Below are 16,551 nucleotides of genomic sequence, written 5' to 3'. Positions count from 1 at the left end.
TCTGAAGTGGGAAGTATTTAGGTTATGATCTGAAGACTGTAGTGGAAGAATCAGACACAGAACATGTAAAAGGGCATTCTAGAACGGAACAGAATGTGCAAAGGCCCTAAGACAGCAAAGTCTGGCTTTTATGAGAAAGTGGACCACTGTGTCTTTCTTCAGTGGACTGTATGAGAAGGGATAACCTTCAAAAGGAGGTTAGTGATATCAATGTAGATTCAACATGCAAAAAAGAAAAGAGAAAGAAAGAAGAAGAAAAGAAAAAGTAATCCAGACTTTGGAATAGATCAGGTATCAGGAAACTACAGCTTGTGGGCCCACTGCCTATTTCTGCAGTAAAAGTTTTATTGGAACACAGCCACATTCATTGGTGTACTGTCTGTGGCTACTTTTATACCACAACAGCAGAGCTGAGTAGCTGCAACAGACCTGAAAATCTAAAATATTTACTATCTGGCCCTTTAAGAAAAAGTTTGACAACTCTGAAACAGAGCAACCCTCCATAAATGTTTAAATAAAACAACATAAAATGTAAGCTGATACTGTATGCTTCCTATGTGATATTCAGGAAAAGGAAAAACTATGGAGACAGTAAAAAGATCAGTAGTTGCCAGAGGGTAGAGGAAATAGGAATTAAAAAGATGGGCACAGAGAATTTTTAAGACAATGAAACTACTCTGCATGATACTACAATGGTAGATACATGTCGTCATAAATTTGTCCAAATCCAAAGTATGTACAACATCAAAAATGAGCCCTAATGTAAACTATAGACTCTGTGTGACAATAGTGTGTCAATGTAGGTTCATCAGTTGTTAACGTTACCACTCAGGTCGGGAATGCTGACAGTAGGGAAGGCTATGCATGTGTGAGGGCAGGGGTACATGGGAATTCTCTGTACCATCCACTCAATAAAATCTGCTTTCTTAAAACAAAAGTAATATAATCTTCAGCAGCAGTGCTTAATTGCACCTTAAAATCGAGGGGGAGGGAGTGAGTAGGTGGAGAATAGAGGTAAATTCATCTGTAATTCAGACCCCAAACTTGCCTTTTCCTGGATTCCACATAAAATACAGCTACTCAATTTTAAGTCTCCCCTGAATTTAAAGATTCCTGTGTTCTTCACAAAATTGAAATGTAATTTTTTTCTTTATTGATTTTTAGAGAGAGAGGAAAGGAGAAGGAGAGAGAGATAAGAAACATCGATGAGAGAGAACTTCAATTGGCCGCCTCCTGCATGCCTCCCACTGGGAATCAAGCCCACAACCTGGGCATGTGCTCTGACCGGGAATCGAACCAGCGACCTCTTGGTGCATGGATCAATGTTCAACCACTGAGCCACACCAGCTGGGCTGAAATGTATTTTTAAGTAAAAAAAAATTTAAAAAGGTCAACCATCTTCTATACTCATTGGAATTATTAGTAAAGGATGGGATTTAACTTGAAAATCTTTGTAACATGAATTAAATTGAAAAGCCTGGATAATTTAGAAAGCAGGAATATGGTGAAATTAAAATGTACAAACTTAAAATACTTAAAGGTTTTTCAGAAATTATTTCTAGTAATACACTGGGCATATGAAATAAAAAATTTCTGCTTCCAGCATCATGGCTGATTAGATGACATAAAGTACCCCACCAGTGTGGCTCAGTGGATTGAGCACTGTCCCATGGACTAAGAGGTCCTGGTTCAATTCCTGATCAGGGCACATGCTTGAGTTACAGGCTCGATCCCAGCAGGGGGCACGTAAGAGGTAGCTGATCAGTATTTCTCTCTTGCATCAATGTTTCTATCTCTCTCCCTTCCTCTCTCTCTTTCTAAAAAAAAAAAAAAAAAAAAAAATCAATAAAAACATTTTTTTTAAAAGTAATTTTTATTGCATTGTTGGACCCATGGAAACTATGATAAACCTCTTAAGGACTAAAATAAACAAATAAAACTCCAGATATGGAAAATATAAATCCCAACTATTACCAAGCATTTAAGGAACCCAATCACCAATGAGGGAAAGACAAAAAAATAAACAAGAATAAGTGCAGGATTATATATATATCCTCGATGTGTTCAGATATTGAAATTATTAACTACAGAATATAAAATAACTATTAAGGAAATGCTTAAAGAAATAAATGAAATAATTAAATAAAAATTACCACGCAATGAGAGACCATCAAAGATGACTAGAAAGATTTGAAAAATCAAAATTAAACTTTGGAGAATGGGAAAAGATTATTGCTAATCTAAAAAACTCAATAAGCCCTGGCCGGTTTGGCTTAGCAGTTGGAGTGTCAGCCTGTGGACCAAACAGTCATGGGTGCGATTCTGGTCAAGGACATGTACCTCAGTTGCAGTTTGGTCCCAGCCCTGGTCGGGGTCATGTGGGAGGCAACCAATCAATGTGTCTCTCTCACATCAATGTTTCTCTCTGTGCCCCCCCCCCCCATCAGAAGATAAAAAGAAAAATGTCCTCAGGCAAGAATTAAAAAAAATAATTTAATTAAATTAAATTTAAAAACTCAATGAAGGGCTTTAGGTACAGATTAGAGAGAATTAGAAAGAGAAAATGAGAGAACTGAAAGATAAGGAGAAATTAGCCCAAATGCAGCTCAGAGAGGCTAAGAGAGAAAAGATAAGAATGAAATGTTAAGTGATATGGAGGACAGAAAGGGAAATTCTAATTCACATGTAATTAGAATCCCATAAAGAGAAACTAGAGACACAGAGGGAAGGTAATATTTGAAAAGATAACGGCTGAGATACAGAAGTGGTGAAAGATATGAACTCATACATACAGGAAGTAGAATAAATCAAATAAAATTCAGACCAACACATTGTAGTAAGACCACAGATTAAGGAAAATAATCTTTAAAACTATCACAGAGGAAAACTAGTCACTTACAATTAGCCATACAGCTGACTTTTCCACAGCAACTATGAAAGCCAAAAATTAGTGGAATAATATGTGGCTAACAGAAAATAACTATCAACCTAAAATTGGCTAATTCAAGAATGAAGACAAAATAAAGACATTTTCAGAGAAACAAAAATTTAACAAGTTTATCTCCAAAGGATCTACACTAAAGAACTTGTAATTGCATTTAAGATTATAATCTGAGAAGGAAAGTTTGAGTTGTAAGAAGAAATGGTAAACAAAGTATATTATTTTTTCCAAAATAATTTTATATACAGGTTTGTTTAGAACTGCTTAAAATAATGTCTAATTTGTTGATCAAAAAAGGAATAAAATATTGGATAAAAACATGTATGTGGGAGGGTGATGAACAGATTTAACATGTTTTATCATTTTTATATTGTCTAGTAGAGGGAATTTATTAGCCACACTGGCAAAGATAGAGGCCACATAATTCAGCCATACAGTTTTCTTCTCACTAAGGCTGATCCAACTACCACCCCAGCTGAGTACCAAACCTACACACAGCAAAGGCCACTTCTAAGACCTAGGTATTCTCTACCTAGGAATAGACTGATGACATTGGGCTTATCTGACTTTGAAGAGATCAGTGTCTTGATTTAAAATAATAGAAACTTGCTCCCTGGCCGATTTGGCTCAGCGGTTAGAGCATCGGCCTGCGGTCTAGAGAGACCTGGGTTTGGTTCCCACTAAGGGCACGTATGTCGGTTGCAGTTTGTCCCCAGCCCTGGTTGGGTAGTGTGGGAGTCAACCACCCAATGATGTATACCTTTCATGTCAATGTTTCTCTCTCTCTCTCTCCCTCCCACTCTACCTGAACAAAAAATGGAAAAATGTCCTCGAGTGAGGATAAAAAAGTAAATAAATAATAAAAACTTTCTGTTTATGGATTGTCCTCTTCTTCGGCACTTCTGCCAGGATCACAATTCTTGGACATAAAAAATGCCTTATGATACCCCACGCAACATCACCTCCAACCATGGGACACATTTCACAGCAAAGAAAGTATATCAATGGGCCCAATACTTTGAAATACTGTTCTAGTACCAGCTGAGGGATAATACCCAAAGAGATACTGTCCTATGAAAATGCAGTATATGTTTTAAATCACAAGATATAATGTCATCTCCCCCATAGTAAGGATACATAGGTCAGGAATCTGAGAGGAGAAGGTGAGAGTGGCCCCTTTCATTAAAACATAACTCACTAGAAGTACATTTGCTCCCATCAAAGAACATTATCATGGTGTGACAAATCAGAAGCTGAGATCATCTCTTGGCTATTTTGGGCTCCTCATTCCATTGAACCAACAGTCAGGGGAAGGGGTCACCATTACTGCTATGCAAAGGGTATAAGAAAGGAGATATGGGGAACCCAAGGATTCATTGGGGTACCCTTAAATGAAAGGGTAAAGGTGTGACAACCCAATAAAGTCAAGCTCATAAAGGACTTAGGTCTTGTAGGAATGACGGTGTGGCTCACCCTTTCGAGTGAAGAATCCTTTCCTGCTGAAGCGCCAGCAGAGGTCAGAGGAGCACAGAAGAGGTGATGGAAGAAGGAAACCATGGCCCGCTATAGAGCTGGGGGCTGCTTTTACGAAGTCATTTCTTTGTGACCTTTTACTCTCTGCTACCTTAGAAGACTGGTGTTAGCTCAAGTTTTAGATAGGAATATGACTAAACTGACATTGCCTCACATTGATACGGAAAATGTGGTGACTTTACACTTCTCTTGTTTTGGGGACATTAACTTTACACTGGAAGAAAAGACGAGAGTAGATGCTATGAGGAGAATGGAGTAAACCATGCTAGATTTTGTCCATTTGTCCCTCTAGATCCATCTCCACTCTTCTCCTCTTGCTTTGTTCCCCACAGGCCGATGCACACAGGTCACATCAATGTGCTCTGCGCCCTGGCTTCCAGCAGAATTAAACTGATGGCATGAGATGGCTGTAAAAAGTGCATTTATCCCTATGGTTCCCATTCTGTGAGTTCACTTCAGACTGGCTGTGCCCCTTGAGAGAAGGTTTCTACCCCTCTCCAAGCAGCCTTATCTGACACTCACTTCTTCGAGACTCCGGAACCTCTCCTGCCCTTGTCCACGTGAGCCCAGAAGTGGCGACATGTCTGCTACCGTAGCCCTGGGTCCCTGTACAAACCTTAATGGACTCGGCACCATACCCACACCTTTGGAATTAATCCCTTTATAACATCAATGTTGTTTGAATTATCTTAATTTGAAATATCTGTTTCTATCGGGGCTCTGAATGACCCACTCACTGTGATAATATAACACAATGTTTTCAAAACAACCCCCATATGAAGAGGTTTTCTCAAGACACCCACAAACCCAGAGACCTGGGTACTTCACTATGGAAACAAAACTGGTAAACTGTTTGGCAGCATCTCCCAGGCTCAGAAAAAGTAGTTAAAATAACAACTTCTGGGTAACCAGGAAGAAGGAGGTACAGGATGAACATGGAAATTCAGGAGACTTGACTTCTGCCTGTAACTATTGGGCAATTGCTATGGAAAGCCAGGAAAGAGCAAAAAAGTCTGTCTAAAACCAAGGTTACTAAGTCAAGAAGAAAATTAACACAACTTAGTACCAATGTCTCTCAAGACCAATTTCCTTAGAACAATTTTAATAGGTTTAAATTTATAATCAAATGACCAACTACAAGAGACCAGATACGTGGGTATTTCTCAAAGAAAGAGGTTCTCAAACTCGGCGTGTGCGTGGGCATCACCTAGAGTTGGCCTGGATATACTCTGAGAGCGTTCAGGGCACAGTGGAAATGTGGGCTTGTTGCAAAGAAATTCTTGTGAATTCTGAGAGTGACAGCAGGGCCCCTGGACCAGGCGCCAGGCTCCTCCACACGCAGGGTCCTGCGGGACTGCACACATCCACGGCCATGAGACGGGTCCTGCTGGGAAAGCCCGTCACAACACGGCGGCTGCCCCTGCTGGCAGAGTCCTGACTCACGAGGTCGGGGTAAGGCCCAGGAGCTGTGCTCCTAACAAGGTTCGGGATGCTGCTGGCCCTGCAGGCCCAGGAAGCGCACTGCGCACCACTACCCAGAGGAGATGGAAGGGAAAGTCTCGGGGTGAAATGAACACATAACCAATATAACTTGAGCCCAAACTGAGTCTAAATGAATTTTGTATTGAGTATCATAGCATATGTCTACAATGTATAAAAAAGCTAAATTTATTCACTTAAAAATTTACAGATACAAATTTAATATCACAAATACATTAACTGCCTATAAATATAAACATTCTTTTCCTCAACAAGTTGTTGGACAAATGCAATAGTGTCAACTATGTGCCAGGTTGCTATGCTTGCTCATGCATTATTTATGAATGGGTCATAAATAAATAAGGATATTATTTAGGATAGTGATCTCAGGGGTGGGGGAGGGGAATCAGAGTGGGGATGAGTGCGATCTCCTCGGTAAAAAAATTAGAATGTGAGAAAGCTGTATCAGTTTTTATAAAAGTTTATACCTATTATATGCTCATTGAGAAAATATAGCTTATCAAAATCATCTTGGTTTTGATACAATTAATACATGATATAGAAAAAGCATCATAGCTCAGTGATTTTTTAAAAGTAGAAAATGCCTCATTTCAAATAAGAATAAGATATGAGGTTTTCATGGTGATCTATAAATGTTTATTAAGAATTATACACTTCTACCCTATGTTGAAATACCCAGTCTATAAACAAAACTTATAGAAATTTTTAAATACTTCGCTTAGAAAAACCACTTTATTCATTGAGAAAATCAGTGAGTCTAGAGTGAAATTTTTCTGATGAATTAACAAAAAATCAGACACTTTCTATGAAGAAGAGTATCTTCCCCATTGCCAGTCTCACAAGGCCACAATTTATTTTCACAAACATCTCCTGCATCACAGCCTGGAAGAGCCCACACCAGCGTCAGGGTTCTGGCTTCTCCTCCTGGATATACAGTGGGGCTGGCTGTTGACTATTCATCATTATGATTTCAAAGGATGAAAAGTTTGCTCATGTGGAATGTAGGTATTCTTGACCTCCGAACTCCATTGTTCTGAAACCAGGGGAAAATATGAGAACTCTGGTGATACTAAACAAATCTGATAAGGTCATGTCTGGCTTCAAAGAAAGATCAGCAACTGACGGCACAACAGTCTCCAATTTCCAGTATATTCTTCTCTCTAGGCCTGAAGTGTTGATAATTAACTGCCTATTATTCTAAGCTGAATTTACTGCCTTTCTATTGTAATTTCAGTAAAATTAAATAATTGCCTTTGCAAAAACTTTGCAAAGACATTGACAAAATAAAGTAAGTGATTTTTTTCCCCACAATCTTTCCACCTCCCATTGAAACATGAAGATTAAAATAGATGTCCCACATTACAAGAGCTTACTAGGAGGAACTTTAATAAAGAATGCTAAGAAAACTTTATGCTAACTTCCAAAACATAATAATAAATGAGGGACACTCCTGTTTGCAATGAAAATCTTCAAATCAAAAGTATTTTCAACAGACGAATATTTACTATGAGATTCTGGTAATGTTTTTTCACAAGGGCATCTTTTTTTTTTTTTTAAGCATAGAGCAAAGAATATTCTGTATCTGATTCCCTGTTGATTTATATCAGTTTAACTGCCAATATTTTAAAATTCACAATGAAACTGCACAGAGCTCAATTTATAAATATTTATCGAGACAGTTAACAACTGTGAACTGTAGTGGTGTGTCAAACTGTAAACATAGTCATGGAATATTGGTTCATTTCGAGAACAGATGTTGGTCCATCAACATGATGGGGCTGATTGAAGGAGACGTAGTAATGATTTAGTCTCTCTCTTTCTAGCAACTTTTAAAACACACAAGTACATTTAGAAAAGGCAGAACGTGAACTTGTCCCACTTTTCACTGCCGCCACAGTGGCAGACATTAGTAAGCGCTCCTAGAAGTCTCCAGCGCTCAGACTAGCCTTGGTAGTTCTCAACATCACACTCTGGGAATCACTATTGATCGATGGTAAGTAACACAAGATCAAACTATTCTCTGTGTTCAATTTTTGTATTCTGTAGTGGTTCTCAAATGTTTTATGTGTAGCATATTTTCAAATATTAGAAAGTTAGTGTGCTCAAAGAGATTGAAAGAATTGAAGCAATTATAAATAAGTTTCAACACCAAGAAGCTAACCTGTCACTGCCTCTTGGTGTCTAGTGAAGCAGCCACAATGATCCAGTTAGTCACTTTGTATCTAGATTACCCTTTGAGTGTAACTGTTTACAGTTGGATCTACTCCTAGAGTAAAGCTCTCTGCATCCATTCAATAAGCGGTGTTCCTTTAGGCCCTCCTGATTTTCTGCTACCAAGACAATGGACTGTGATGCTGTCAATCAGCCTTTAAAAAGAACACTTTGGCCAATGAGTGGTCACCCAATCCAAGAGGCAGAGAGAACGATTAGGAGTCTACTGGGTTTGCCAGGTGAACACAGTTCATCTACCTGGTTTATCTGTCTTATCTTGTCCAACCCTCAGCATCCCATGAGAAAACTGAGGCTCGGTGAGATTAGCTCCATGCCCCACGACCCGCAGCGGAGAAGTCACAGAGACACTACTCCAACCAGGAGACATGCTGACTTCAAAGCCAGGGAGCTTAGCGTCTCCACCCCTCTGCCATCTGTGACTAAGAGAGCCCAGTCGCCTCTGCAGCAGCAGTGGATCGCAAATACCAACAGCAACCACTGGCAAAATGGAGTGGCCACCATCGTCCCTTCCCCGGCCTCAGTCAGAGCTGTTTTGAGGTCAGGCACCCACTCTGTGCGTGGCCCTGGTGTCTGCCAGCCTCAGCGCCTTCTGCTTCCTCCAGGTCTTCCCCTTGTCGTGTAACAACTTGTCGGAAGTTAAGGACATGGCAGAGCTTTACAAAGGTGAAAAGCCACAAGGCCACACAATGGGAATTAGTGTCAGGATTACTCCCCTTTAGCCCCCACCCTCACACAGGAGGAATATTTTTATTCTCACTTGACAGGTGAAATAATTCCAGAGAGAAGAGAAGGACTCTACAGACCTTAATTAAGCACCTACATGTCCATGCTACTCTAGACAGGGGACACACATGAGTTCATTTAATCATCACAGCAGATACCAAGTATGTATATTTTAATTCTCTGTGGCAGTTTTTATTACCATCATCTACTATATGTTGAATGTATTTAATTTGTTCATTATCTCTGTGCTATCCAGCCCATTAGAGTCTCCACTCCTTAAGGGAGTCCAGTTTTGGTCTGTTTCACTTACTGCTCTGTCCACAGTGGCACCTGGCACATAGAAGATGTGCAATAAGTATTGGTTGAGTAACCGCATGGAGGCTCAGCAAGATTCAAAAGCTTGCCTAAGGTCACACCGCTTGGAACTGAGCCCTCTGTAGTCCGCGTCCGATCGCCACACGAACACCCCAGTCCTAGGCTCAGGGCTCGTAGAATGATTGAAGAGGCCCACCAGCTGGCAGAGGGCTGGGGGTCGTGCAGGAAGGGTGTCACTTGGCAGTGCATGTCACAGGGAGGTCCTAAAACTATGCTTCTTCACAATTTAAAAAGAAAGAAGTTTAGTCCAGAGATAGCAGCTTTATCCTCAGGTGGTGGAAAACACTAAAACAAATGGTCCTGATGGGATTACACCAGCAGGAGACTCTACCCCCAGGTCCTCCTTGCTCCCTCCCTCCCAGTCTTCAGCCCCTGCCTGGTTCAGAGGGCTGCGATTCAACACAACAAACACTGATGGAGCACGGCTGCCTGCACCACCTACAGGTGATGAGTGGGGGGTGCATCCCTGTCCTCAGTGACTCGCCACCCCCGCTGAGGAGAGGCAGGGAGAGACCTGGTTTAATGTGAAGCTGCACGGGAGTGACAGAGCAGCATATGGAAGCAGTGCACAGGACAGGCTGGCTGGCTGAAGGCTGCGTGAAGGAAGACTCAGGGAGCAGGGGGCATGTGGCCTGGCTTAAGAAGAGGGTCACTATCCCAAGGAAAGAATCATCCCAAAGTCGCCACCAAGCTGAAGCAGGGAATCACAGATTCCCGGGCACTAAACCAAACTGAGAGGCACTAGAACTCAGCCCAGCGGCTTTCATTTGGCCTAAATAAGGGATAAGTTTGCTCAACGGGGCCATTCGACAATGTGTACAGCCGTGTGTTGCAACCCGGGGAAGCTACTGACATCTAGTGAGCAGAAGCCAGGGAGCTGAGAGCATCCTGCAGTTTGCAGAAGAGCACTCCCTCCCCACCTCCCTGACGAAGACCTAGCCAGTCCAAAATGCCAACGGTGGCAAGGGTGAAAAAGATGGGCTTGGAGTAAAGAGCATGTGCTTTGAACAGACCTGGGCTCTGCCCCAAGTAGGCAAATGACAGACGGCTACTTAGTAACCAAGAGGTAAATGACTTACCCTCACTGGACTTCCATGTGTTCATCTGTTAAATGGGAAACACCGGGAGTACTTACCTCACAACAGTTACTCCTCTATTCAGCAGAAATGTCTAAAGGATCCTCTATGTGCCAGGCACTATGCTAGGTCCCAAGACACCGCAGTGGGTAAGATGAATGCAATCCCCACCCTCATGGAGCTAAGCATGGACATCAGGCATACAGCGAGCAATAACAATAAGGCATGGAGGGGCTACTGCAGAGGCCGAGGCTAAAGGGGCTCGGAGAAGGACCATCTACCCTAGATAAGAGGGATGTGCCCAGACCTAACTGCAGCCATACGAATGGTTCCAGATAGTAAACACGTTCAGCTTTGTGGGACATCTGATCCCAGCCACGATTACTCTTCTGTTGTAGCACAAAAGTTGCTACAATATGTACTAAGTGGGCATGTCTGTGTTCCAATAAAACTTTATTTATCAATACAAGCCGAAGGCCACATTTGGCCTGCAGGCCAAAGTCTGCTGACCGCTGTGCGAGAGGATGAAGAAGCAGTGAGATGGAAGAAACGTGGACTCATGACACACGGCATGAAACCGAACCTCCCTGTCAACCTGGACTCTTCCTCACCTCGAAAACGTTATGAGGAAGAGAAATAAACATATATATTCCTGTAGCCCGACAGCATGGCCTTCCCTTAGCATTTGGGTTTCTCAGGATTCTTTGGGTGTGTTTACTCTGTCCTAGGTACCAGTACCTGTACAGATAATAGTATCTTGTGGTGAAGTGACCTCTGAACAGCAGAGTACGGCTGCCGTTGGCTGGGGGGACTCAGGCTCAGTCCTGAGGGGCCAGCACAGAACTCCCGGCGCCCCCTCCCCATCCAGCATGAGCAGCAAACCACAGACATCATATCTGTGTTTAAAAATCTAAGGTTTCCAGAAAACCTAACAAGTGATCTAACTCAGGCTGCTGAGTGCCTGCTGGTGCCCTCCAGCGAGCCCCCCTCTAAGTAAGCCTGTGCCTTCCATCACGGTAGAGAGAGCACAGAAGACCCAACGAACCAGCGAACAAGCTCGGGTGCTCGCAGCTCGAGTCCACGCTCCGGGAGATGCTCATTATCTGGCTGAACGTTCCCCAGGCCTCTGACCCCAGCTCGTCGGTGGCATTCGCTATTTCCGGCCTGCCCTGCAGCTGTTTGTGTTGGTGACACATGGGGAGGTAAAAGTGTCCTCGGAGACTTCCTTCCAAAAGAGTTTGAAATAAAATTATCATCATCCTTTCTATATTCATAACCCATTGACATCTGTAACCACATTTTAGGCAACCTGACCTTCATCAGAAATTAACCGTTGCCCATTTAAAATAATCCCTAGACCATGACAAAAGAGAGTGAATCAGCCCAGGGCCTGGGGAAGTCTGAGCTGGAAGAAACTTAAAAAGCACCCAGGTTAGTCTGATTTTCCCATCTCACTGGTGAGGAAACTGAGGTCCAGAGAGGTTAACCTTTCAAGGTCACAAAATTAAGTTAGAAATAACGTACTTATGTGGCCCAGGTGTAAAAACAATGAATTTTGATATTTGTTTGTCTGAAATTGGGGAGAAAAATACAACTCTCCTGTCCCTTTTCCCCTTGTTTTCTCTACCGACACAATCCAGGGGTAAATAAATGTGCACTTCGATTTTTAAGTCAGTTTTTATCATCAAATCACAAACCCCTATGAAACTTGGAGTTCATAAAATTTCCAAAATTTTGACTGATTTCTTAAATGTCTTTAGTTTTCTAGAGGGGGGGAAATGGTATGAGTAAGATATTTACACGTTCCTGTCAAATAATGACAGCTGTGTCCCTACCCAGGCCTTTGTTTTTCCACTGAATTCTGTGGCCTTAGGGAATAAGATGGGGGAGGGGAGCTGCTAAGTCTGCATTGAGATGCTAAAGGGTCCTGAGCAAAATGCATTTTTCTGTCCTCAATTTCCCTGCATCTTTGCATAGGTCCTCTGTTTTCCAAACCTTCTCCCTCCATACCCTAGATTTAGAAAGAGAAACATTCCGACCCAGCTCCTCGTGGCAGGGCCCTTGGGCCAGGTGGCCACTCATGGAGTTGTAAGTTGGAGCAGTCATGCCCGACCGTCCTCAGAGCGGCAGACACTCACAGAGTCAGGGAGACCTTGGCTCCTAAACTCAATAAGCCATCGCGTCTCTCAGAAGACAGAACAAGGACATGAAACTGTTCAGCACATGAGGGCCGTGCTGTTGATGTACACTGAAGTCATATATTTCACAGTGCTTAGTGCAAACACGTATAAAAGTTACATTCAGCAGCCTGGTATTCAAAACAACATGGGTGACTGACGTTCTGGGGTTGCAATCCAATACCTGGGAGCTCACACCAGGACGATTTGTTTCACGACATAACCAAAGTACACAAGTCCCCATTTAGCTATTCTACAGGTTGGTTGGCATCCATCCCTCAAATCATAGGGGTTTTGTGGTAAGATATTAGCTGGAACAACTATTGGCCAAATGTTTGATCCCCCAACTGCAGGGGAAATGCACCTACAAGCTTTTCAACACAATTTCAGATGCACCAAATATGTTACTATCGAGGGCATCTCAGGTCGAGAACAGGTCTGCTGGTTTTCAAGCCTAATGCCAGAGGGACCAGGAAGGTTTCTAAAGCAAAGATGTTTTTCACACAGAATAATCCATGGTGACAAGATTTTAAGGAAACAAATCCATCTCCTCACAAAATATGTGTAACTCACGTGTATGTCTGCAAATCATCAGGCAACTACACTGCGTTTTAAAAATCTGCCTTAATGGTCTGTTCACGCGTGCGTTTTCATAGTCTGACATGTGCAAACATTTTTGCTCCTTTTTCTTTGTTGTGTGATTACACACAAGATTCACATCCTAAAAAAAAAACTGAAAAAGGAAAAAGAAAAATAACAACCTATGATCTCATCAACTAAAAGTAAACAATTTTCAGACCCTTATAAATAACCCTCCAAATATTTGTTTCTCTCATGCACTCTTCTCTCTACTACAAACACGACATACAGACATACACATCCTACAATGAATGTACACTATACAGATTAATCTGACTTTTTTCATTCAGTGATACGTGTAGAATGAATATATTTTAATTAAAATAAATGCATATCTGTATTATCCATTTTAAGAGCTATATAGTATTCCATTATGAATATGCATAAACATACATGTGTATAACACACCATTATTTATTTTTATTAATTTATTTTTGTTACAGATGTTTCTCCTTTTCCCCCCATTGACACCCTCCTCCCAATCCACCCTCCCCCGCCTGTCCCCAGCATTGTTGTCTATGTCCATGGTTATGCATACTTGCATATAAGTTCTGTGGTTTATCTCTTCCCTCCCCCAACCTCCTCTTCTGAGGTTTGTCTGTCTGTTTCCTACTTCTACATTTCGGGGTCTATTTTGTTCATCAGCTTATTTTGTTCATTATATTCCACAAATAAGTGAGATCATATGATATTTGTCTTTCTCTGATTAGCTTGTTTCGATTACGATAATACTCTCCAAGGCCCTCCATGTCGTCTCAAAGATAAGAGATCTTTCTTTCTTACAGCTGCATAGTACTCCATTGTGTACATGTACCACAGCTTTTTTATCCACTCATCTACTGATGGGCACTTGGGTTGTTTCCCCATCTTAGCAATTGTAAATAGTGCTGCTACAAACATGGGGGTACATATATTTATTCTGATTGGTGTTTCAGGCTTCTTAGGGTATATTCCTAGAAGTGGGACCACTGGATCAAATGGCAGTTCAATTTTTAACTTTTTGAGGTAACACCATAGTGTTTTCCATAGTGGCTGCACCAGTCTACATTCCCAGCACCATTATTGATTTAATCAATCCCCTCTACTGGACAAATGAAATGTTTCCTTTCCCTCCCTCATTTTTATAAATGGTTCTTTAATAGATGTGGACATCCATGTACCCAGATCCCTACATATTAGTCCAGTTGTTTCCATAGGCTAAATTCCTAAAAGAATAATCACACCAAAAAATGTAAATATTTTAAGTCCTCAGAAGCCCACAATCCCTACATTAAAAAGCATGGTTCACAGAACTTCAACAGAACTCTGCAATACAGAAATGTCACTCTGTGTTTGTGCTACCTGATACACTAGCCACTAACCACATGTGGCTACTGAGCATTTGAAATGTGACAAGGGCAACTGAAGAACTGATTTCCAATTTTCTTTAATTTTAATTTAAACAAATAGATGTAGCTAGTGGCTACCTAACCGACAGCCCAGATGTTAGATCAACTTAATAATACTTGAACTTTTCAGAGGGAATTTGCCATATCAATCCTGTCTCTTCTCGAGGAATCCCACACACAATCCTGACATTAAAGGACATGATCTTGCCTGGCTCAGTGCGGCCAGGCACCAAGAGGTCTCCGGTTTGATTCCCAGTCAGGGCACAGGCCCAGGCTGGGGGCCAAATCCCATTGAAAGGCATGCAGGAGGCAATCAATCGATGTTCTCTCTCATCAATGTTTCTATCTCTCTCTCCCTCTCCCTTCTTCTCTCTCTCAAATCAGTCAATAAATAAAAATTTAAAGAACACTATCTTTCCCTTCACAGAGCTTATATGTTCAACCCCTCAAGAGATCTTCACAGTATCTTCTGAGATAATATGGGCAGGCATTATTGTCCCCCCATTTCATACATGATACAAACTAGAGTTCAGGGAGGTGAAATGATTCACCCACAGTAAGTTAAGAGAAGAAAATGGGGCCCGACCTGTGTGGCTCAGTGGTTGAGCATCAACCCATGAACCAAGAGGTCGCCAGTTCAATTCCCAGTCAGGGCACATGCCCAGATTGTGGGCCCAATTCCCAGAGGGGGGCACACAAGAAGTGGCCAATCGATGTTCTCTCTCACTGATGTTTCTCTCTCCTTCTCCCTTCCTCTCTCTCTAAAAATCAATTAAAAAATATATTTTTTAAAAAAGAGAAGAAAATGGGGCTGAAATCCATGCTTTCTGCTCTTCTTCCAATGTTGTTGCTCATAGAATTGGCTCATGTCACCTAAGCCTCATGCATGTGGAGTTCTACTGAAACCACAGCCTTTGCCTATACTGTTTCCATAGCCTGGGACACTGACTTAGTTCTTTCCACTTTGTCTACCTACCTATACTTCATCTTCCAAAGTCAGCTGTTACCACACTTCCTCCAGGAAGCTTCCCTGCATGCACCCCCAAGACCTGGGCTATGTGCCCATTCCTCAGCTCCTACAGAATTCGTTCCTCACCCCATGCATAACACTTCCCCTCATGCAGCTGAACTGCCTGCTCTGCAAAGGCAGGGGTCACTGCTGCTCACCTGAAGGCCTTCAGCAACTAGCAAAGTTCCCCCTCATGTTGTGGGCTTCAATAAAGTCTTGCTAGATCAATGAGTAAAAGCATAATAGAAGACGGAATCCCCAAAGCATGTTTGTTAAGAGAGAATATTCTGAGGTTGGATAATAATCTCAAATAATCCACTAATATGACACTCAAAAGAATTCATCATCAATAACTAATATAAACAAACCCATTAAACAAATGCTTACTGAGTGTCTATGATGTGCCAGATACTGTGGACTCCAGATCCTGGTAATACCTGATGAAACCAAGAATCAGCAAGGCGCCCAATCATAAGTGGTTGGAAATGTGATGAAATCAAATTATTTTATTTTTCCATGACATGGTTATGCTTTGGGAATTTTGATTAAGAAAACTTTCCCAGTTCTTATTCAAAATTTTATTATAAATTATCTTCTGTTGGCGTTTATGTTCTGTCTTTCTCACTTGAGATTTTAATCCAACTGAAATGCATTTTTGTGTATGGGGCCAAGTAAGGACCCAGGTTTGTTTTTTCCATGTAGTGATTCTATATTCCCAACAATCACAAAATGGCTGGCTGTCCTCTCTTCACTGCTCTGTGGTATCACCATTACATATCAAGTTCCCAAACACCTACAAGTTCCTTAACCTCTCTAAATTCTTCACCCATAAAATGGAAAGGAAACTGATACCTCCTGGGATGGTTGTGAGGATTAAAGAGAGGGCAAAACTTGTAAAACATGAAGTCCAGATCTAGGGGAGGGGGCGGTTCCTTGCTCGAGAAGCTCACCATTTATT

At 41.7% G+C, this 16,551-nt stretch overlaps 1 protein-coding gene across 2 annotated transcripts in view; it reads right to left on the bottom strand.

Moving 5' to 3' along the window:
- ERC2 (ELKS/RAB6-interacting/CAST family member 2) overlaps window positions 1-16,551 on the bottom strand; it is a 922,431-nt gene that overhangs the window by 279,221 nt on the left and 626,659 nt on the right. The window lies entirely within an intron of this gene.

The sequence above is a fragment of the Molossus molossus genome, unplaced genomic scaffold (genome assembly GCF_014108415.1).
Source record: "Molossus molossus isolate mMolMol1 unplaced genomic scaffold, mMolMol1.p scaffold_m16_p_18, whole genome shotgun sequence".
In the NCBI taxonomy this organism is placed as follows: Eukaryota; Metazoa; Chordata; class Mammalia; order Chiroptera; family Molossidae; genus Molossus; species Molossus molossus.
This window is presented reverse-complemented; position numbering and strand designations above follow the sequence as displayed.